Source organism: Lissotriton vulgaris, chromosome 5 (assembly GCF_964263255.1).
Source record: "Lissotriton vulgaris chromosome 5, aLisVul1.2, whole genome shotgun sequence".
Lineage (NCBI taxonomy): Eukaryota > Metazoa > Chordata > Amphibia > Caudata > Salamandridae > Lissotriton > Lissotriton vulgaris.
In genome coordinates, this window is record NC_141693.1 from 851,678,098 (window position 1) to 851,701,850 (window position 23,753).

The window sequence follows — 23,753 nt, forward strand, 5'->3', positions numbered from 1 at the left end:
ATTGATCTGTTTACAGCAATACAGTATTCTTTTTAAATTCCAATTACAGTTCAGTTTTTTAATGTTGTTACTGGTATTTTATATTTTTGTAAAGATTTTAATTAATCATGTACAAATAAAATATTACTTACTTACTTACATTCTTCCCAGTGTTTCATTTGTTATCCCAAATTCTAGCCTCACCTGTTATGGAGATGCAGCCTGATGAACATGAAAAACTCTTTCATAAATCAAAGCTTGAGATTTGTTTAGCAGGTTGGCGTCTTTCCTGTGTAGTGCCATACTCCCATATGATATTGTTGGTAGCATTCTGGCTTTTATAACTGCTAATAAGGATTCAAATGAAGGCCCCTTCAGTTTTTTTCTACAGACCAAAAGGCGATTGATAAGGGGTTTGACCTCTGGGTAATGTATGCTTTTTGCTCCCGGTGATTATACCTGTTGTCAATGTAAAAACCTAGGTACTTATGATTAGATGCTGCTTCAAATTTTTTGCCTTCTAGTTGAAATTGCTGTTTGCCCGACAGATGTCTACTGATAACAATGTTTTGCTTTTTGCTGTGTTTATCTCTAGCCTGTTGTCGGCTATATATTCCAGCATTCCTACAAGTGATCTTTGTAGGCTGATCTTAGTTAGGCTCATCAGTACGACGTCCTCTGCGTATGATAAGTGTGATAATGATAGGGTACCTAATTTGGGTGGATGAGATATGATTGTATTGAGTTTTGGTGCCAGGTCTGCCATAAAAAGGTTAAAGAGATGCGGGCCAGAACACATCCTTGTTTCAGCCCTTTGGTGGTTATAACCTTTCTTGATAGCCTAGAACCATCTCCTAGCTTTACTCTCATCCACGTGTTAGAATAGAGAAGCAGTATTCCTTGGAGTGTTTTTTTCTGGGATGTTCCACTTACTCAGTTTCCCCCATAAGATATGATGGTCCACACTGTCAAGTGACACCTTTAAGTCAACAAAACAGAGGTGAAGCTGTTGTTTCCTCCGGATCTATTTGTTGGTGATCAGCAAGAGCGACAGGATATTTGTAATTGTTCCACACTCTTTTCTGAATCCTGTTTGATTGGGTAGTATCAGTTTTAAAGTGTCAGACCAAATAGTCAGATCTTCCAGTAGTAATAAGGCGTAATACTTTGCATCCATGTCCAGAAGTGCTATTAACCTGTAATTGGATGCGGATGTTCTATTGCCTCCTTTGAAGATCCGTGTGATTATTGATCCTTGCCAGCTTGGAGGAATTTGCTTTTCTCTCTCCACTTCTTCAAATAGGTTTTTAGTCTTCCGCTCCAGAAGTCGGGGCTAATTTGAAGAATATTGGGGGGTTGCCATTCGAACCAGGGTCCCCGTTTCCACGACCTTTCAAGATTACTTTTTTAATGTCTTCGTCATTGAAGCCATTGTTTCTCAGTGTGGACCCTAAACCCCTAGCTTCTTTCCATTATGCGGCGTCTGTGTTTTGCAGTTCAAGTTGATGTACTACTTATGTTTTGTGTGACAATCCTGTCATGTTTCTTTTTTCCGTCTTGTTTCTTAGTGATTCCTTGTACCCTCACTCCACATAGCAAGTAATTTGGTGGTTCGGTGTCTGTAAATCTCTTTATTAATAATGAGGCCCAATCATTTTCTTCTACACTTGAGGTGGTTGGGTTAGGGGGCTGCTTTAGACCATTTATTATTCCCCAGCTGCGTTTGAGTTGGTTTTCTTCGCGGTGTATAGTAGTTTGGCCCAGAAGTTGTCCTCCCGCCGTCTTTTATGATCCCCCAATTTCTTTTTATATTCTTTCTTCAGATTCCCTATTAATTCCCAATCCAGGCAGGACATGCCAGTTCCTTTTTGACTCCTAATGTTTTTCCTTATTTCTCGCTTTAGTTTAACTGGTTCAGTTGATATTAAAATAGTATTTTTCTGTTCCATGGCTTGTTTGTATTTAACAAACATAATTGTTGTTAATTTGTCAGTGAAACTTGCCCACTCTTGTATCTTATTGCAATCACATACTTCACTTTCAATTTTAATCAACTTTTACCTGTAGTTCGTCTATGTTCTCTGTTGACCATTTCAGTCTTTTCAACTTGGTTGAGAGCATGCTTTCTGCAATTATTGCACTATTTTGATGTTTTGGGAGCTTTAGATTGAAGTGAACATGTTGGTATGAATGGTCACTTTTGGTAGGGAATTTAATTGAGAACCGGGTGAGTAAGGGCAATAATGGTAGTGACATTGCTCTATAGTCAAGCCTTGATTGCGAATTACCTCCCAGGTGAGTATTCTTTGGAGGGTAGTCTTCTGTTGTCCTACCATTTATTACTCTCAGCACCAGATATTCCAAGGTTGTCACCGGTTGTTGTCCTACTAGGTCGGGACAAGCCGACTGAAGCTGGTATTGAGGTTTCACGTCCCAGAACTCATCCACTGTTACTATCTCATCCTCTTCCGGTGTATAGAGTAAGTTGAGTTGAAATTGCCTGTTATAATGAATTCCCAAAAGGGGTTGCTGTTTCATATGTCATTTATTATAGTTGTTAACAGGTGAATGTGGGCTACCTTTGCTTTTGCTGAAGAATGTACGTACGTGTTGACTAATGGTATAGGTGCCTCTTTGTGTGGTTGAGACAGTTTTATTAGTTGCACATTTGATTCATAAGCAGTTATTTGCTCTGATTTGAGGTTAATGTCAGTTGAAACATATACTGCTAACCCACCTTTAGGGTGACCGTGCCTCCTATTTTTCACTGCTGGAGTACTGAAGTGTGTAAATCCAACGAGCGGCAGCTCCTCTAATGCCCAAGTCTTCAATTATTTTGCATGCTGCCCAGCTTTGAAGGGGCCAGCCATCTTCTAGCCATTTCTTGGATCCAGCTATGTTCCATAAGATAAGGTGAAGAAAGTCTTGGCTATTGTTTGTTGTGTATTTATGTAGAGGTCAATTAGGTTTCACTTTGTTCAGCGTACCTGCAATCCAACTCCATTTGTCCATAGCGGGTTCCAAGATTGCTTTTTCCTCAGACTTGTCCACTTTGCAACTTGTTGTTGGTGGACTGTGCCCCTTGCATTCTGTAGGACTGAATGAACCTGTTCCTTTTTTACCGTACAGTGCCCTACCTTTCCCTTCTCAGCTGAATTATCCCTTAGTGGTCCAGGATCACGTGGTTTGGCTGCTTTAGAGAGCTTTATGCCGCATGTGCCAAATTGTTGTTTAAAAGTCATAATTAATTGGGAAACTTCCTCTGTATGCCCGGTTGTGAGTGTTTGCTCATTAGAGTTACGGTTATCTGCCTGGCAGAATTCCACAGAGAGTAGATTGTCTGAGTTTAAATGTTTTAGCACTGGGATATATAATTTGAGTATGTTGCCCCTGATTAGGGTGTCATACCGCCCCAGGGACTCGTACTCTGGTGTTAATAGTATTTGTTGTGATTGTTGTCCTTGCCGCCCTGTGGAGCTTGTGTTACTGACTTCTTGATCTGTTCCCACCAATGTAGATGTTTATATTCTCCGGTTGACACCATTGGACTTGTTACTCCTTTCGGTGTCCTGTACTGTGATTATTAGTGGCAGCCTGCTAGTCTGGCTGTTCTCTTTCCCGATTTTGACGAGGTAATTTCCTTGGGGGACCTATTCCTTTCCAAAGGTAGCTAACCTTGGTCGGTTCACATATGCACATTCCTCGGGGGCTGCTTCGACCTTTTTGTTCACCCTAGTTCTGGGGCTTCCGTGTTGTTTGACAGTCTTTGTTGCCGGAATAGGAGATGAGCTCTTGATGTTCTCAATTGAAGAGGTCTTAGTGTCCTTACCTCGTGGGGACGTTTCCATTAGGTCATTAAACCTTTGTTTGCTTTTTGTATTTTTCTCTTGTCTGTACCCTGTTTGTCCCAACTGACTCCAAGCATTGTTCCCTAGTTCCTTGCTTTGTTGCGTATTTAAACCTTTGTTTCTAATTGCCATTCCTTTTGTCCCATCTTTCTACTTCTCCTTTTTGGGGATGTTTTTGGTGTGCGATGTAAGTTTTATTACGTGCCCCTCTTTTTCATATTGCATTTTCCCAGCTGGCTCTGATCTTTCATGGTGTTCACTCTTTTGGTGATTTCTCGTGTTACCTCTTATTGGACTTGATTCGTCCTCACTCTCTATTTGGGTGCTGTTCTGTGAGCGTGTTGTTGGCTTTTACAGAGTTATTAGTTCAGTACACTTCCTGGCCCTTATTGTTTTTCCCATTCTCTATGTATGGGCTCCACTGTACTACTGGCGTTAATATTTCTTCGTGTATTAGGGTCTGGTTCTACCCTTACCGTTGTTAGTGGAGACCACACTTTTGGAGCATTCGTTGATATGTCCGTTGTTCCCTCTGAAGACCTTGTTGTATTCAGTGTATAGTCTATTCCTTTAGTTTTACTGAATATTGGAATCATTTTGGTTCCTTGGCCCAAATTGCCTGCCAGTAATTTATTTCTTGCTTTTCTTTCACGTTTCTTTTGTCTTCTTGTTAATTTAATTTGTTTAGGTGAAATAGGAGAATTTACAAGGCACCAGCTTTTTTCTCTGCTGATTTTTTTGTTTGTCCTTGTCCACTCCTTTCTTGTCCGCCTTTTTAAAGGAGGCTGGATGTGTTTTACTTTCGGCTTCTGTGGACTTAGAACATGACGTACTTAGCTGTCTAAGTGCTAATATTTGTTCTAAGAGGGATGAGAGGAGGCTCAGCTTGTCAATGATTGGGCCACAAGCGCAGGGACTTGGTTTTAGCGTGTATTTTGATTGTTTATTAGCTTGTTAAGTTTGTCCAATTTAGTGTCTCTCCCTGCTATTTGGAGCGCTATAATGTTCATTAGATTGATTTGGGTGTCAAGTTTATCCGATTGCCAATTCAATGCTTTTGCTGATGATTGAAGTGTTTCAATTATGGACATAAGAAGCTCTGGATGGATCGTAGAGACACTGGGTACTTTCTCTTGCTGCAGTATTTGATTAATACCCATATGCTGTTTTGGGTTATCAACACCCCCTTTTCTAAATCGTTTTTGGCCACTATAGGTGTGGCAGGGTATACTCAGACATGAGTCCCTTTCTCACTGCTCCATCAGGATTCAAGCAAGCCGGGCCGAAGAAAGCTGAAATGCCAGAAACCGGTCCCCGGTAGCTTGTCTCCTTTCTGGTGAAGAATTGGCTTGGTAGTTTAGTCTGCCCTGTTCCCATGATGCACTGGGCCAGGGACAGACTGATTTGCATATAGCCAGGTTCTGAGCTGGGATGGGGCAGTGAGATAAATAACGGTGATGGATCAAGCCCTGATCTTTGGACTGGGTAAGAGTGGTCTGCTTAATTCAGACACTCTGTTCATCACCACCCCTTTTTCTAAATCGTTTTTGGCCACTATAGGTGTGGCAGGGTATACTCAGACATGAGTCCCTTTCTCACTGCTCCATCAGGATTCAAGCAAGCCGGGCCTAAGAAGGCTGAAATGCCAGAAACCGGTCCCCGGTAGCTTGTCTCCTTTCTGGTGAAGAATTGGCTTGGTAGTTTAGTCTGCCCTGTTCCCATGATGCACTGGGCCAGGGACAGACTGATTTGCATATAGCCAGGTTCTGAGCTGGGATGGGGCAGTGAGATAAATAACGGTGATGGATCAAGCCCTGATCTTTGGACTGGGTAAGAGTGGTCTGCTTAATTCAGACACTCTGTTCATCACCACCCCCTTTTCTAAATCGTTTTGGGTTAGGCAGGTGGTTTCTGAATGATCAATATTCTGGGTAGGTGTCAATGCTGTAACTTCCTTATGCCACTTTTCCCCAGGTCGATCTGCTTCCCTACATTTTGCTTTGAAATTTTAATGACCTCGGGTGTCTCTATTTTTGTTAGGTCCTGGGATGACTCTTTGCTCAATGTAGGGCTCCGTGTAGGGCTTAGAAGCTTTAACCATGAACTTTCTAGGTCTTCCAGGTCGTTAATTTTGTCTGCCATTTTCCTATGTATCTGGGCTTCAATTCTCAATGGCTGTCTGGACTCAGGTGGCTTTATAGGTGTGAAGGAGGTTATGGATTTTGAGGTAGGACATGACACAATTTTCTAAATTGCACAAAGGTCTAGTTTGCTGCTCCTTGCTGTTTGCTTTCCTCCTTCTTCACTCCAGTTACTTCCATTCCAGTTGCTTCCTCCAACATGGGAGGACTCAGCTATTGCTTTGGGTCCCTCCCAGTATTGCTGCTTTTTTCCAGTCCCTCTATGGATGTCACTGGCTGGTTTTCTGGCATTAATGTTTCCCCTCCGACCACCCCAACCATGATAGTAACTTTTCTCAAACTATTCTCTTTCCTTTCCTTGTGTAGCTGACATTTGTATCTCTTTGAGTCATGGTTTAGGTCTTCACTACTTGGGTCCATTTGGTCCACTATGGGGACTGTTAGTCCTAGGGCTGTCTGAGCAGTGGCATTGTTTTCCAGTCCCTTATTTTGTGACACCCTTTGGGGAGTTAATGGGGCAGGCAAGTCAGGCAGGACGCAAGGTGTTGAGAAGATTAGTGCCCCTGGATATTTGATGAATAAGAAGGCTTTGTTTGTTTCTCTGGTTTCCTGATTCCTGAATAAAGTTGAGATTGGGGCGATTAATGGCCTCTGTAGTATTGTAGCTGTTCCCTTTTCTTTCTGGTTTGTGTTTTGCTTTGTTTCCTCTTGAGTGGCGCCCCGTGCTTTCTGGGTCTTTTGAACTTTTTGGGGCTGCTTTTGGGTCCGCCTAACTTTGTCGGATCTCATCCTCCGTAATTAACAGTCCTGTGTTCTGCTTTCTCTACAATTGCTGTTTGAACTGTGCTGATGCTGACAATAAATGTTTTTTGATGCGTCTCTGCACAGTGACTGCATGTTGCGTTGCCGCAATCCCTGCTCCAACTGTCTTGAGGTTGCTATGGTTGCTGTTGAGGGCAAACAGTTGTATGGGGAACACGTGGCGCACATATGTAAATGTAAATGTACAGGAATTTATATAGCCCAAATCACCGAGCGGTTTCTAAGCACTTGCTTAGGGAACCCGTCCTGGTATTCCCCTGTGAGATAACCCCGGCAGGGTATCCGCAAGGTGAAAGCCAGGCATCCCGCCGCAAGGGGCCGTTGTGGAGATTAAGCAAGCTATTGCCCAGAGTCGCAGAGTGGGAACCCGTGAATCGAGTAGGCACCGGAGCGAGAATTGTCAAGTCCATGGACATTTTAGGACTCAAGACCCCGCCGAGCCGGGAATTGAACCCTGGTCCCGGGCTGACCTCTGCTTCCAGGTCTGCCTCCTCTAACCAGTGAGCCACACATATGGTGGATGTACAGATGCTTGTGTAGGCATAAACTATGTGCACGCTGCCTTTTAGCCATATTTTTAACACTTTTTTGTGGCTTCATTTGCCGCCATCAGACTCTTCTGTGCACTCATGGGGGGGGGGGGGGTAACAGACAGACAGTAACAGACACAGTCAGTCAGGATCCCCCGTCAAGAACCTCATGCAGCAAGATGAAATGAGGAAGCAGGGTGAAGCAGGATGATGCAGTGTTGAGGCAGCGCGTACCAAAACAAGGCAGGCAGAGCACGTTGGCTGCTTCTGGACTAATGTGCCACCTCCACGCCAAAAAGCTTGCCGCCGCTGCTCCATACCTGCTGGTTAATGGTGCTTGCTGCCCGCCACTCACCGTGAGCCTAACCACGCGGAGTGCCCCGAGGTTTCCAACAACTGCAGCAGTTCCCTGGTCGCCGGTGTCTTTGGGACAGCCGGGCTGCGGGGGCAGTGAGGGCAGCGAGGATAGCGAGTTCACTGCTACGCGGCTTGCTGCCTACACGCTCTCTCAATCCAGGCTGGACTACTCTGGTCTGGTCTCTCCATCTCCGCACTTATTTGAATGAGAATTGCATTGTATAACAGGTCAGGAAGAAGGTACTTCAGTCTTAATACAGTGCTTTATTGTTTTCTCTAGTTCTCACTGCTTGATGGGTAGATTTCTTCAGTAGGGTCTGAGGCTGTGCCCCTCGGAAATTCCTACACATTTACCTTAAGAAATATTAAATAGAGTGATTTATTTAGCAAAACAATTATATCTCTAAAGAAATTGATGTATTCAAGTCAGGGCTGTCTCCCTGCCTCGCTCTGAAGCAGGAGACGGTAGCCAGGCTGTAAATCAACATTCTGCAATGTGATGCATGATGCAGGGCTTAACTTTCTAAAGCCCTTCATTGTCATGGTAATCTATGGTGGTGCCCATTGTAGACTAGTGACACTGTCAGCGTGCGGCAGATTTTCGGGCGCTGGAGTGTGCATCGTTGGGTGATGCCAGCCGTCCACCATTCACAGGCATAGGTCCCACCTTTTCCCATTCGTCATATGGTAGAACTGGATGCACGCACAGGTGATATGGTGCCTTCTCTTCGCTAATGGTATGTGTTGTAATGCTAATCTTGTGTTATATATATTGTGTTGAGACCCCTGGTCACACTAACCTCCACTGATACTCACCAGGCCCTGGCTGCCTAGTGACTGGCCCCATTAGAAATGGAGCTGCTGTATTTGTTCTCACTCAAATTTGATCCAAAAGACGAGCAGGCTTTTGCTCCCTTGTGAAGTTGATCAAATACATGAGTCAAGCTCAAAGGGAGAAATATGTGCTCATAGTAAATGGTGTAAAACTGTCCCTACCTTCATGCCCTTAACATTAATGCCAAAAAGATGGATTGATTTATGAGCAATGAACATTAAAAGTGTTACGGTAATTCATGTCAGCAATTTAGTTCCTCTTTTATTTTACATGTTTTACTTAATCGTGCATTCCCCCAGAGTGTTAGCTATTTCATGATGTTGTATTTCTGTATTTTTTGGTGCCTCTAATTATTCTTGTGTAATGCATACATTTAGTCGTGCCAGGTGTTATGAGGGGCTTTGATTGAGAACGATGGCGCTGAGGCTGAAAGCAAACCAAAGTGCCTGTTAGAGGGTTGGCCTCTCTATATTGTGGACCCAACAATGGTCATGAAGAAATCTAGTTGCAATTAAAATTATGTGTAAATGTGTGTGAAGGGGGTACACAAATGTCAAAATATTTACGAGGCAAAAGTAAAAGAAAATAAAGTGATTAAATGTGAGTGAGTGCAGTGTATGTTTAGGAGTGGTGAAGTGAGGGAGATGAGAGGAAGTGTATTCAGGGGAGAGTGAAAAGAGGGTGCTGAAGAGGAAAGAGATAAGGTTGAAGATGTGCAGATATACGAGATGTGCAGAGAAAAAGGGCATACATATCTAACATAAATGCACATACCTGAAGACCAATACTTCTTTCACAAGCCTCAATAATATTTAATTCACAGTCTCACAATTTCAGAATTGAAAAATGTCTGCTGTTAATTATTTAGAGCAAATCATTGTTGTTATTCATTTACAGCTTACAACCATTGACAAAGTAAATGGAACGGCCAGGTTTTAGGTGTATGTCAGTTGTTGTATCATACATATGGATGCAATAACCTCTCAGTGAGAAACCTAAAATACTGGTTGAGTGGCACACTAAAGGAATCACTGAAATGTTTTTTACATGCTCCCTTTTAGGGAGTCCCCACTTTTTAATCCCTCATAAAGACCTGTCTGAACATATTTCTATAGGACTTATTGCAGCTAGCAGCTGTGAATACTGCCTGAAGCCTGGATAGAGCATTTTCTTCTAAAGTTGATGCCGTATACAGTGCAAGACACTGGGCAAGCACACACTTTAAACTTCCCTAAGTTGTTGCGCTGTACAATTTGCACATTACAGTAACTTTTGAACATATTAATGCAGTAAAATTTGGGAAAGTTTTCAATGTTTTTAATATTCCAGGACTATATGTTCTCACTGCTTTATAAACCTTGATTTAAAATGCACCATTTGCCAATCCTTTTCAATTGTTTCCTGGGAGGAGGACCTCAGGTTTGTCCATTAAGCGTGTTCACAGCGCTCAGTACATTAAAGTCTTACCTAACCTTCACACCCTACCACATTCTAATGTCACCAGCTGCCAATGCTACCTGGAAAGCCAGTTTAACAGTGGCTACTTTCTCTCTCTCTCTTTCTTTCTCTCTTTCTCTCACACTGTGCCCACCATTGTGCAGCCAGTAGCTGCTAAGTGGTGATTGGTCGCAGAGCATGTATCAATCTCAAATTCAGCCAACTTCTACTCGGCAATACCTTAGGCACTGGACTGAGCTACAAGGCATGTTTGTTTTCAATCCACCATGCAGTCCGCTCCTGCTTGACAATATCCTCAGGCATGATTCCAGCTGTTAGTTGTGCCCAAAACCCATTCCTCATTGCCTTCAGCTGGTCCTATAGCTGGGACCTGAATCCAAACGTCAAAGTGGCCAACTCTTAAAGCAGCCAATCCACACTGTGAAAGTCCACCTTGCAGTTGCATGACCTGTGTATGTAGGTACCTAGTTTTTAATTCTGTTTTTGAGATGCACGTTGCCTTATGGGGTTGCCAGAACCGTCTAGGGTCCACATCACAAAACGTATGCAGGGATTGCAACAGATTTTTACAATTGCCAGATCAACAGACCACCTCATAGGGTCTAAGGTCAACCATTAATCATAAGATTTGATTCTCATGAAGGAGGAATGATTCACATGCTGGGCAAATTTAGAACGCAAACAACAACTGAAAGAGGCAAAATAATGAGAATGCAATAAAGAGCAGTTACACAATTTAAAAAAGAATAAATGATAAAGAGGAAATAAAGCAGAAGAGAGAAAACCCACAAAAACTCCTTTGTGGATGAAGGATTTTGATGGCATGTGCACAAATGAAAGAAATTCCAGAAATTCAGTCAACTAGAAGATGAATGGTCCACCAAAGAATTAATGATAGTGGAGAGGTGCACACTGATTATTCAAGCCTTTAATTTCTAGTATATTATAACACCAACACCTTTAGCATCACTAACAAAGATGTAAGGGACACACAAAAGCAGTAAAGTCAACTGGAACTCCCTCATTGACGACTGGACAAGAGGAGGGTCATTGATAATGAAGGGACACCTTCCTGCACATTAACAATCTCCCCTGCAACACAGACACCCTTGCACTATGATGCAAGGGTGCCTGCGTTGGCCTGAAGCAGCTAAATTTAGCCCCCAAATAGGGGAAAATGCAGGGCTGGACCATATTCTTGAAAATATTGTCTAGCCTTGCCTTTCTGAAGTGTTGGAGCGTGTTGTTAGCCTTCTTGGCTTAACGACACGCTTTGCCACTTTACTAGTAAATATTCCCCAAAGTATTTTGCCATTTCTACAGCAAAGTCTTTAAGCACAGAATTAGCACAGTCCCATCCATGCTGAGCAGTAAAATGACAAAAGCATTTTACCACTCCAGGAACAGTATTTAAGCTTTGGATTGGTATAACCATTCAATCCAACCTTGAATGAATACAAGCAACCCTGACATGTGTTTCACTATGATTATAGTTCTTCAGAGAGGTTTAGCTTCATCCAGACACAAGGAAGATGTCAGGGTTTGTATATCTGGACAGAGACTCAAGAGAGTCTTGCAGGACTATCAACTTAAAAATAAAAAGTAATATAAGTAAGCAGGCTAGAGATGCTCTAAACCCCTAGGCTCCATGGGGTGGTCCAGAGGGGCCTATTCTGGGGCCAAACAAAGAATAGGGGGCAAGTGACCTACCTCCCCGAGACATTTCCAGCACTGTAATCCCATTCCCGGGGCACACATTATTACAGTATGGTGCTCAGGTGTCCACCCATTGTTCCCACCATACTCTTGTAGGGAGCTGTGAGGGGTGCTCCAGGCTCCCCACTGCCGCAGCATTCTTCCCGAATGCAGCTGGAGCCAGCATTGCTCCTGCCAGCTGGGAGCACCTACATGCTGCTCCCTCCAGGTGGGAGCAATATTTTGATCTGTTTCCCTGCCTGCATCACTGTGGGCAGGGAATCAGGTAAGAAGTTTGCTCCCTTCTGACTGGACTGTTTTAAAAGATCCTGCCTTCTACGAGCAGACTTTGTATTTGCTCCTGCTTGGCATGAGATTTTAAAATGCTCCCGCCAAGTGGGAGCAAACGCAGCTTTCCCTGCACCACGGGTGTAGGCACGGATACTGGTATGTCCTAGTGGTGGGCTTCCTGGGACATAGCTAGTAAGTCAGAGGATGGGGTCACCAGGGCCATTAAAACCTCAGGTAGAGGGGTCACATGGCCTCCTCCCTTTTAATGAGTTTGGCTGCCCTCTGTAGATGCGGTCCCCGGGACCTGTAGAAGCTTTGGGAGTGGCCTGTGCACCCCCCTGCCTTTTTAGCAAATTTCAGCCTGAAGGTGGGCTCTCCAGTGCTATAATGCCTTGGGGAGGCTGCGTGGCCTCCCATCCCATATAGGATATTTTTGGCCCTGGGGCCTATAATCGCTCGGGAAGAAGGCCTAAGTGTCTCATTCCCAATAATAAAATATAAAGGCCTGGGCCACCCTTTATTCCCTGATCCTGCCGGATTGTGGCACTTTTTGCTGATTTGATTTTTATTTTTGGCCCCAGGGAGGGTCCCTTCAAGTCACCCCCATGAGGCCTAGAGAAGTCAGGTTATCCCTACCCTGCCCTTTATAATATAGTCATATTTTACATGTCCTAGACAGGTGGCTAAGTCCCTGAGTCCTGTGATGGCTGCCACCAACAAGTTTCTCATGTTGCTGACAGCCAATCAGAGTGTTCACCTGATCGCCAAAGAGCTCTCCAACCCCAACGCCGGAAACAACGACATCACCCCTTCGCAAGACCTCTGCAACTCCCTCGCCTCCTACTTCCACAACAAGATCGCGGACATACACAACAGCTTCAGCACTCAACCGACGCACGCCACGACCGAACCACCGCCCCCCACCACCACCCTCCACGCCTGGACCCCGATCAGCACCGAAGACACCATCCACACGACGAACTCCATCCACTCCGGATCTCCGACCGACCCTTGCCCTCACCACATCTTCAACAAGGCCGACGCTGTCATCGCACCCCACCTGCGGGACATCATCAACACCTCCTTCAACACCGCTACCTTCCTGGAGAGCTGGAAGCACGCCGAACTCAGCGCCCTACTAAAGAAGCCATCAGCTGACCCCACCGACCTCAAGAACTACCGACCCATCTCGCTGCTCCGTTCCCCGCAAAAGTCATCGAGAAGACCGTCAACAAGCAGCTGGCCACCTTCCTCGAGACTAACGGATCCCTCGACCTCTCGCAGTCCGGCTTCCGGGCCAACCACAGTACCGAGACCGCCCTGATCGCAGCAACCGATGACATCCGAGCCCTGCTCAACAACGGAGAAACAGCGGCCCTCATCCTCCTAGACCTCTCCGCGGCCTTCGACACGGTCTGCCACCGTACCCTGGTACAGAGCCTCAGCAACGTCGGAATCCAGGAGAAGGCACTGAAGTGGATCACCTCTTCCTCGCCGGAAGGACACAGAGAGTCCGCCTCCCCCGTTCAGATCAGAAGCCACCGAAGTCATCTGCGGCGTCCCTCAAGGCTCCTCGCTCAGCCCAACCCTCTTCAACGTCTACATGAGTCCCCTCACAGCCATCGCACGCCAGCACAACCTCAACATCATCTCCTACGCCGACGACACCCAGCTGATCCTTTCCCTCACCAACGACCCGGCCACCGCCAGAGCCAACCTACACGAAGGGATGAAAGAGGTAACCAATTGGATGAAGAACAGCCGCCTGAAACTGAACTCGGACAAGACGGAAGTCCTCATCTGGGATCCTCACCCTCCGCCTGGGATGACTCCTGGTGGCCCCCCGCCCTAGGCAGCGCACCCAAACCAACAGACCACGCACGCAACCTGGGCTTCATCCTGGACTCCTCCCTCTCCATGACCAGACAAGTCAACGCCGTCTCCTCGTCGTGCTTCAAAATCCTACGCATGCTACGCAAGATCTTCCGGTGGATCCCCACCGAAACCAGGAAGACGGTCACCCAGGCCCTCGTCACCAGCCGACTGGACTACGGCAATTCCCTCTACGCCGGAACCACCGCCAAACTCCAGAAGAGACTCCAGCGGATCCAGAACGCCTCAGCACATCCCCCGGCGCAACCACATCTCCGGACACCTGAGAGACCTGCACTGGCTCCCGGTCAACAAGAGAATCACCTTCCGTCTCCTCACCCACGCACACAAAGCCCTGCACAACCAGGGCCCAGGATACCTCAACAGCCGCCTCAACTTCTACGCTCCCAAACGCCAGCTTCAATCGACCGGCCACGCCCTCGCCGCCGTCCCCCGCATCCGAAAAGCCACCACAGGGGGAAGGTCCTTCTCCTACCTCGCCGCCAAGACTTGGAACTCCCTCCCGACCCACCTCCGCCTGACCCAGGACCACTTCGCCTTCAGGAAGCAGCTCAAGACCTGGCTGTTCGAGCAGTAGCGGACCCCCATCCCCTAGCGCCTTGAGACCCTCCGGGTGAGTAGTGCGCTATACAAATGCTTTGATTGATTGATTGATTGAGATGGCTCAAAGGAAATAAAGCTCTCTGGGACAATCAGAACACTCTATTTTTAAATTGGTGCTCTCCTGAAAGGCTCTTGAGCCTCTCACTGACCCAACCATCCAGCTATCTATATTGTTTACACTTAATTTCTCAAAAACTACAGATCAGATTTACACCAAATGACAAAAAAGCACTATCTGCAGGCGAATATCTAGCTTCCTGCCAAATTTGGTGTAATTCCATTCAGCACTTTATGTTGTAGCCCTTCTTAAAGACGTCTATGGAAAATGCACAGGTTTTTGGTGTTTTGGGACCCCCATATTCTGGCCCCCCCACTTGATGGATCACCTCAAAACCTTCCATGCAGAAACTAGTCAAAAAGTACCACCTTTTTGGAAAATTTTCTGGAGATTTGTTAAAAGGGGCTACATTTATTAGCAACACAAAAAAGCTTTTCCTATGAAACAGCTGACCAAGTTATAACTATACAGTGGCGACCGTATATATATATATATATATATATATATATATATATATATATATATATATATATATATATATATTGTTCAAAGGCTCTGCAGCGAAGAAAGCACACGGCAACAGAGAAGTCGGTAAAAAACCTTCATTTAATGTTTGAGAATGTCCCAGCTTCCGTCTCTCATCCTTGTCAGCCCGACGCGTTTCAGTGCTTCCCGCACTTTCCTCTGGGGCTTAATGGCAGTGCGATCTGATTAGAGGAGGCTTGTACAATTACCCAGTCCCTGCTCACTTTAGTAGATTAGCCTGGGAGGCGCTTTATCAGCTTTATCGGTAAGTAATTGTACAAGCCTCCTCTTAATTAAATGCTTTTTCAATGTGGTGGAGTGCTACAAAACCATCGCAACTTGAGATATTTTAATGTTGGTGTGAAACCCACTGTGGGGAATGGATGCAGGCAAAACAGACTACAATTCCCATAAGACATTAATGAAGTCACGTGCTGATAAAGCGCCTCCCAGGCTAATCTACTAAAGTGAGCAGGGACTGGGTAATTGTACAAGCCTCCTCTAATCAGATCGCACTGCCATTAAGCCCCAGAGGAAAGTGCGGGAAGCACTGAAACGCGTCGGGCTGACAAGGATGACAGATGGAAGCTGGGACATTCTCAAACATTAAATGAAGGTTTTTTACCGACTTCTCTGTTGCCGTGTGCTTTCTTCGCTGCAAAGCCTTTGAACAATAAACATTTAACACGACAGCTTCGTCGTGGGAGAGATGCACCACCTGGACACACAGGAAGGAGCCGTGGAGAAAGGGGCCGTCGTTAGGGAACCAACCCTGACAGGATAAGGCGCAGCAGAGTGTAACACTGGTGAGAATGCTCGAGTTAACCGGGGCATAATTAAATGCTTTTTCAATGTGGTGGAGTGCTACAAAACCATCGCAACTTGAGATATTTTAATGTCGGTGTGAAACCCACTGTGGGGAATGGATGCAGGCAAAACAGACTACAATTCCCATAAGACATTAATGAAGTCACGTGCTGATAAAGCGCCTCCCAGGCTAATCTACTAAAGTGAGCAGGGACTGGGTAATTGTACAAGCCTCCTCTAATCAGATCGCACTGCCATTAGGCCCCAGAGGAAAGTGCGGGAAGCACTGAAACGCGTCGGGCTGACAAGGATGAGAGACGGAAGCTGGGACATTCTCAAACATTAAATGAAGGTTTTTTACCGACTTCTCTGTTGCCGTGTGCTTTCTTCGCTGCAGAGCCTTTGAACAATAAACATTTAACACGACAGCTTCGTCGTGGGAGAGATGCACCACCTGGACACACAGGAAGGAGCCGTGGAGAAAGGGGCCGTCGTTAGGGAACCAACCCTGACAGGATAAGGCGCAGCAGAGTGTAACACTGGTGAGAATGCTCGAGTTAACCGGGGCATAATTAAATGCTTTTTCAATGTGGTGGAGTGCTACAAAACCATCGTAACTTGAGATATTTTAATGTCGGTGTGAAACCCACTGTGGGGAATGAATGCAGGCAAAACAGACTACAATTCCCATAAGACATTAATGAAGTCACGTGCTGATAAAGCGCCTCCCAGGCTAATCTACTAAAGTGAGCAGGGACTGGGTAATTGTACAAGCCTCCTCTAATCAGATCGCACTGCCATTAAGCCCCAGAGGAAAGTGCGGGAAGCACTGAAACGCGTCGGGCTGACAAGGATGAGAGACGGAAGCTGGGACATTCTCAAACATTAAATAAAGGTTTTTTACCGACTTCTCTGTTGCCGTGTGCTTTCTTCGCTGCAGAGCCTTTGAACAATATATATATATATATATATATATATATATATATATATATATATATATATATATATATATATATATATATATATATATATATATATATATATATATATATATATATATATATATATATTCACAGAAAAAACCATAGGTTATAGTGGATATATAGTTAGGAATTTGCATTTACAAAACCTTGAAAATTCAATGAAAAAACCATTGGTTTTAGGCCATATATAGTTAGGGATTTGCATTTACAAAACCTTATTTTACTCGCATAAAACCATTGAAATTCCATATATAGTTAGATGCGCTAACTATATATCACGCACCCGCAATCCACTGCTGATGATGTCACATATTACATCATTCATGACATGGTCAGTGACATCACTGATGACATCACTGATGACATCTCAAATGACATCACTGATGACATCACTGATGACAACACCCAGTGACTGTATGTTTCTGTAAAGTTAAAATATGTCTTACATATTGAAGAATGAGTGGATGTATAAGTGTCTGGATGAAGGATTTAGTAGGTGCATGACTGACTGTATGAGTGAGCGATTAAATGTGTCTCACTGAGTGCATGGGTTAGTGACTAAACTGTCTTAATTTGTGCATCATTATGTCTGTTGTTCTGTAAACTGTTGCATGTGTTGATAAGTAGCTATATGAGTAACTATATGGGTTATTGATTGGTTGCCCAAGTATTTGTATGGGAGACTGAGTGTGTGTGTGGGTGGCTGGGAGGTGTATGACTCTGTGCATAGATGTGTGAGCAGTTGATTCACTAGATGTATGGTTTTAAAAGTGCATGTGGAAACAGCTGTATGGGCGGTTGACTGTGTGCATGAGTGTATTGGTGAGTGAATGGATATCTCAGTGCTACATGTCAAAGTAAGTACATATGTAAAACACAGTACATGTGAGAGTTGACATATATAAATAACTGTGCATAAGAGCCAGTGAATGTGTGAGTGGCTGTATGGATCATTGTGAACTTGTATCAGGGATTGTATAAGAGAGTAAATATGTGTTAGTATATGTTTGAATAAGTAAAGTTTGTATAACTGTATAGTTGAGGAAATGGAGGTGTGATTGATTCTTTGCATGACTGACTAGGTGTGTGAGTAACTCCATGGATGAGTGACAGTCTGTGATTGTCTGTTTACACTGATTGTATCTAAGGTTATATTAGAGTCTGAAGAGGTTCATCGTATTATCACATGAATGATATCATCAGTGATGTGATCAGTAATGTCAAATGAGATGTCATCAGTGATGTCATCAGTGATGTCATTTGAGATGTCATCAGTGATGTCATTTGAGATGTCATCAGTGATGTCATCAGTGATGTCACTGACCATGTCATGAATGATGTAATATGTGACATCATCAGCAGTGGATTGCGGGTGCGCGATATATAGTTAGCGCATCTAACTATATATGGAATTTCAATGGTTTTATGCGAGTAAAATAAGGTTTTGTAAATGCAAATCCCTAACTATATATGGCCTAAAACCAATGGTTTTTTCATTGAATTTTCAAGGTTTTGTAAATGCAAATTCCTAACTATATATCCACTATAACCTATGGTTTTTTCTGTGAATTTCATTGGTTTTTTAATAGCAAATATGAAAAGCTTTAAAATGTCAAGTACGTGATAGATAAAAACATTTTCGTATTTATGCACGCTGATGTGCTTTGAACGCTGCACCCCCCTCCTCCCCTCTTTTGTCTTAGTAGTACTCTCTCTTTGCAGATAGTGAACGGTAGTTAACGCAAGCCTTTGCCCCCGTTGTAATCCGTCGTGCCTGCTTGTCTCTCCATTTGATTGATTGTTGTCCAAGCATTTACTGTTTTAGAATTGGTTCTCTTTGGATCATTCTCTATTTACAAACAAGCACAAAGTCGCAATACTCTGTTTAGTCTTTGCAGATAGTGAAAAATCGTGTAAAAAAATAAAAGTAATCGAGCAAAATCAGTAGGCCACTAATTGGATCTCTTTTTGACCTCGCTAAAATAGAAATATTAGGAACAACCCTTCATGAGAAATACGAAAATAGTGAGATGAACTGAGCTCCACACCATGAGGGCTGCAAGACAGCTCGGCTCCATCACCCATCCCGCACAAAATAACGACAAACCCTATGCAAATATTAAAAATATAGACAACACACCAGCAAAGAAACAGGGTAAAACATTTTATTAAAAAACTATTTACATAACGTTGGTTTATAAGATGATGTCAGTAGTGGACCGATGTGTGAATAGGTCGAAAGCAGCACAAGGCTCCAAGATCCGGATGGCAAGCTCCTGGATGTTGGGTGCCATAGTTCAGAGTTCTGAGTTTGAGCCTTTTTCAATGCCTGTGCTTTGTTGAATCAAAATGGCGGCTTGACACAAAGCTGACTCAAGCGTTGCTACTGATGCTATGCAGACCAAAACTGGTTTTCAGTTTGTACATTTTTCTAGATTTTTCAATCCAAGTTTGGTTGACTTTGTAGAACGATGGCTTCAAATTTTCAACATACGGTGTGGTGGCGCTGACTGGGAGGGGGCGCTTCGCTCCTGCCCCCTCCCCAAGTAAGATTTTCATACGTGAAAGTACGTTAATGGTTTTGGTCCCTGAGTTGCTTCGATGTCACTGCCATTCTCAAATGGCATAAGTTCTGGATGTTGGGTGCCATAGTTAAGAGTTCTGAGCAGTGCTTGTAACACTGTCTGAAGCTTATTTCCACCTACTGCAGCTTCACTATTCTCAAAGTAAGTGAGTGTCGTTTGTGGACCTGACTGCATTAGAAAACAATGTGATATGTTACCTTCCTAAACAGCTTAACGGAGGCCCCTGAGGGGCGGTGTGATGGCCATGGACTCGGAGAAGACGCTTGGCTCCGACACCCTCCCCAAGTCTTATAGCACTGGTGTAGCCTGAGATCGCCCCCGACATAGGCGGCCGGCTCCCGGGGTCCGGCGGAACTTTTTGCCTTTTGATGACTCTTCAATTCTGAACCTTGTCCCACAATCCGTTTGACCTGAAGACACGCTGTAGTGGGGCGCCCCTTTACCGTTTCAGTTGCCATTCCGCCCGCTTTTGCTACACTGTGCCTCTTCCGCCATTCAGCTGTTTACCGCCCGCTCTTGCGACTACAGCGTCTCGCTCATCATGTAGTTGAGTTGCTCCCGCTCTTGCGGTGCAGCGATAGGCGGCTGCCACAGGACTCTCAAAATGGCGGCCAGCTCTTCGGTTTTGGGCCTGGTCCACTAAAATGGCCCTGGGACACCTTTGAACTCGGACGCTTCCCTGATAGGGCTTGGGTCCCATTCTCGAAAAGCGTCCCCTCAGCCGTGAAGATTCTACAAAAGTCTTGGGGGCCTCCGACTCCCGCAGGCTTCTGGTGGGGAGCGGCTGCCATGATTGCTCGTGGAATGGCCACGACGGAGCTACGAGATGGTAGTGGTCTCATGCTGACGCCAGCTTTAGTCTGAAACATCCAGAAACACTGTAGACTACCAATTCGATCAGTTCCGGTAGCGCCCCAACATGACCCGGAAGAGAAGAACTTGCCCTCCCCTCTTTGACTGATGGTTCTTGTTGCCTGTCCCCTCTGTTGTCATTTAACAGAACTTTTTGGACTGCTGAAAGGGGTTGTGTTCCGAACGCTGGTTGGTGGAGACATTTTGACTATATTCTTGACCTACGTTGTTGCGTAATGCGTTATATGACACGCCGCGTTAGCGCACCCGGAAGTGATCCGAGGCGCGGCGCGCAGCGCGTAACGTAAGCATAACAGGTCATGTGACTTGTTAATAAAACTTTTCATTGGTTCATTTTACTTTTGTTAATTTAATGATGAAAAGCTTGGTCATATGACCTAAAAATTACGCTTTTTATTGTTTTCGAACAATATTTTTTTTTCAAACATATGTTATAATATTCCAGGCTAATGTACTTTCCCGGAAAATTTACAACTGTCTTGCAAGTAAAATATATTCCTTTTTCGAGAAAAAGGGCGTTTTTTCCTTCCATGACGGAGCCGTTGAGTAAAAGAGATTCCGCCTGCTGTCTTAGTCGCCGATACGCCTCATTATCAGATTCTTATCGATCACTTTATGTTGCAGACATGAAAAACACAACTGCCCTTGACCATTTATCTTTACTGCGTTCCTACATATTATACCTTTTATCCGTCATGTAATTGGACTGCTTTATTTCACTTGCCTTTTACTGATTCGAAAACAGTGACTAAAAGTAAAAACTTTACCAATGTAAATACTACTACCGTGTTTTGTTTTAAAAACCTTTATTGTGAAAATGTCAGTATACAAATACGGGCCTATAACCACGTGGGCCGGCCACGGAGCAAACTGAAATCGTATATGATGAGGAGACATTTACACTGTAGAAGAACGTAACGAGCGGGCCATTAGGTTGCAAGAACAAAGGTGTCTAACAGTTGCGGAATCGGTGGACGTACATTTTGTAATTAAAATAAGACAGGGCCACTTACAATAACATTTTCTAGATATACATTTGCGGGCAAGGAGTTACGATTCCCATTTATACCGGCGCCATTTTGGGCGAGGCCGGGCAGGTCCAAGATATAGTCAAAATGTCTCCACCAACCATCGGCCAGACCAGAACCCCTTTCGGCCCTTTATGCTACAAGATGGTGTCTTCCATTCAGAAAATATTGTTGGCAGCATTTTGAAAGGAAACAGAAACAGCCGTTCTCCTAGTGATTTTCACATTGTTACATTTAGGAAGAATGTTGAAGAGTAGTATGTGGAAAATCTGAAGCCATTTTTCTACAAACTCTCAATCAGACTTGGATGGAAAAAAAAAACCTGAAGAATGTACAAACTGAAAACCAATTTTTGTCTGTATAGCATCAACAGTAACGCTTGAGTCAGCTTTGTGTCAAGCCGCCATTTTCATTCAATCAATAGTGTCCCCCTGCACACATTCAGGGACCTGGTCGTGTCTTCAGATGAAACGGATTGTAGGAAAAGAAGCAGAAAGGAAAAGGAAAAAAGTTCCGCCGGACCTCGGGAGCCAGCCGCCTATGTCATGTGCGACCTTTGGCCACACCAGGGCAATAGTGAAGCTGCAGCAGGTGCAAATAAGCTTCAGACAGTCTTACAAGCACTGCTCAGAACTCTCAACTGAGGCACTCAACATCCAGGACTTGCCATTCGGATCTTGGCGCCTTGTGCTGGTTCCGACCTATTCACACATCAGTCCACTACTGACATCACCTCATAAGCCAACGGGGCACCCCACGCCGACTTTCGGCGCAGCATTGTAGGATGGCCACACCAGTGCGGCAACTTGCTGGACACAACATCGGGGCCATCCAGATCTCGGCGCGTTCGACTCACTGTACCGCAAGAGTGACCGCAACTCAGCTGGACACGCCGTCTTTCGGCGCAGCATTGTAGGATGGCCACACCAGTGCGGCAATTTGCTGGACACCACCTCGGTGCCATCTGGATCTCGGCGCGTTCGAGTCACTGTACCGCAACAGTGACCGCAACTCAGCTGGACACGCCGTCTTTCGGCGCAGCATTGTAGGATGGCCACACCAGTGCGGCAATTTGCTGGACACCACCTCGGTGCCATCCGGATCTCGGCGCGTTGTGCTGCCTTCGGCCTATTCGCACATCGGTCCGCTACTGACGCCGCCTCACGTGCCAACGGATTTTCTACGCTTTTTGTAGCCCTATGCCGCATAACAGGTCATGTGACTTGTTTATAAAACTTTTCATTGGTTCATTTTACTTTTGGTTTCCTAAAGATGGAAGGCTTGGTCATATGACCTAAAAATAACACTTTTCATTGGTTTAGAACATTTTTTTTTCCCAAACGATGAAAGCCCCACCTTGTTTCTGGATCATTCAGACTGAAGCTGGCGTCAGCATGAGAGCACCACCATCTCGTGGCTCCGTCGTGGTCATTCCGCGAGCAATCATGGCAGCCGCTCCCCACCGGAAGCCTGCGGGAGTCGGGGGCCCCCAAGACTTTTGTAGAATTGTCACGGCTGAGGGGACGCTTTTCGAGAATGGAGCCCAAGCCCTAGCAGGCAAGCGTCCGAGTTCCAAGGTGTCCCAGGGCCATTTCAGTGGACCAGGCCCAAAACCGAGGAGCCGTCCGCCATTTTAAGAGTCATGTGGCAGCCGCCTATCGCTGCACTGCAAGAGTGGGAGCAACTCAACAACATGGTGAGCGAGACGCTGTAGCCGCAAGAGCGGGCGCAACTCAGCTGGATGGCCGCCACCTGGGGAGGCCCGTTCACGCCGCCTCCCCCACGCCCTCCCCCCCCCCCCGGGCCGCCGCACGCCAATTTTCGGAGCAGCATTGTAGGATACCAAAACCAGTGCGGCAGTTTACTGGACATCACCTGGGTGCCTGTCGTACATGTTGTGTCAGCCATGGGACACTGGACACAGTGCCATCAACATCTCAACGCGTTCTGCTGCCTTGGGACTATTCGCACAACAGACCGCTACTGACGAGGCCTCCCCCCGCACCACCCGGGACGCCCCACGCTGTTTTTCTGTGCTGCATTGTAGGATCCCAAAACCAGTGCGGCACCCAGGCGACATCACCTGGGTGCCGTCCAGAACTCTGCACGTTGTGCTGCCTTGGGACTATTCGCACAAAAGACAGCTTCTAACCATTGTTGCTTTTTGGGTTGAAAAATGTTTAAATGTTTTTAGTTTTTGTTCCGTTCATTATAGTTAAAAGTTAATAAAGTTTTATAATCTTACTTTGTTGGAGTGTTATCTATTTTTTAAAAAACGGGTGAATGGGGCCTTGAATCGGGTTATTGTCATGTGTGGGCTTTGGAAGTGTGCTGCTGCAGGATCGGACATTTCAAACTCAAATGCACGTTCTTTTTCTTACCTTTCCGAAGCATGGACCGCAATAGCAGGCAGAGAAAGGGTGATGCACGTGTTGAACACTA